Below are 1,683 nucleotides of genomic sequence, written 5' to 3' on the forward strand. Positions count from 1 at the left end.
ATGAATATATAACCTTTAGTAAGTTGTTCAAGAACTCAGTAACTTACTTTCCCCATCAGTACAACTCCACAGTTATAAGAATTAAATAGCCTGATACGTGAGTGCTTAAGATGCAAAATAGCTTCTAATATAAATACCATAAGACATATACAGCAGTTACCTGACATTAACTGATAAACTGGAAATATATCCAAAGACCTTTGCCAATCCCAAATTCACAAATAATATGAAGGTATATTTATTTCCCCCACAAAAATGAAATCCATCATTCATTAGCTCTCCTCATATCCTCTTTAAAAGTACCTGATACTTGGAGTTGTTTTCAGGAATATTTTTGACCAAAGATATATTTGCATATGTGTATTTATAAATCTATCTGGTCCTCAAGTTCAGATGGTAATAGTTCTACTAGTGAGGAGCTGTTGAGTTACTCAAACCTAACTGGTTTCTGAGTTTCAGATACTGAATAGTTAACAATTCTAATTTTGATAGTGAAAAATTTAATTGAAAATTTATCCAAATCTTTTCCATTGCTGAGTCTGAAATGGAAGAGACACAAATATACAGATTCATTTTAAAAATCAACTTATGAGTTCCTATGCAGGAAACACATTAACGGAGTCCAATAAAGCCATGCATTGGTCAGTATGTTGTAATTGGACCCAGCAGACATGAGTATGAAGCAGCATGTGCCAGCCCAGCACGAAAACTCAGCAAAATGCAGCATCAAATACTTGGAAAAAGTGGATATGAATACAGCGTTAACAAACAGCTTCATGTGGAGGGGGATAGGATAATGGGTTTAAGAAACAACTAGATCCCTATACCACTCTGCATAGGAGGACTGTCCCTTTCTCTTACAAGTTGCAAAAAATGTAACTCCTATGCCCACTTTGTTCTCAAAAAGCTATTCTACATGAATGGAGTAAATCTAAGATGTGAGAGATAGCAAATGGGGAAACAGGGAATCCAACACAGGGGAGACAATCCCCAGGATCATGGTAAAGGAGATCCCAGAATTACAGCTGTACACCACCCATAGAAGGCACAAAGTCCAACTTGGACAAAGCAGATTGCTCTAGGAGTGATTTTTTAAAAGATGAAAGAAACTGATGGAATAATTGTTATGTTTGAACATACAGAGAAGATATTCATACATATGGTAGAAATCTATGCAGTCAGTTAACTATAGGAAATAAAAAATTAGTATATGGTAAGGATAATACATCATTCAGCTGTACACAGCAGTTACATAATCTCAATAATGTACACATATCCTTAGTGTACTCACAGTCAACAATGTAAATATTGAATTATTATGTTGGGAGGAGAAAAGGGGATAAAAAGGGAATGTGTAATGCTGGGAAGCAGAAGAGGGAAGCTTTATTTTGAGAATCAAAGAAACAATGCCTAAAATTTAAAAATCAAGTAAAAGCAATATAAGCATGTCATTTGGAGACATGGTAATAAATAACAAAAAAAAATAACATCTAAAAGAGTTGAAAGGGCTTGCCCTGGAGACAGGAAATGGAAGAAGTCAGAGTAGTGGCCTTTTTCCTTAGGAAAAAAAATCTTACAGATCTATTCAATTTTTTAAAGCTGTGTACACATGAAACTTTGATTAAAAGTAACAGAAAAACTAAAAACCAAAAAACACAAATCCAACACAGTGTCAGGCTCATA

Source organism: Nomascus leucogenys, chromosome 15 (assembly GCF_006542625.1).
Source record: "Nomascus leucogenys isolate Asia chromosome 15, Asia_NLE_v1, whole genome shotgun sequence".
Taxonomy (NCBI): domain Eukaryota; kingdom Metazoa; phylum Chordata; class Mammalia; order Primates; family Hylobatidae; genus Nomascus; species Nomascus leucogenys.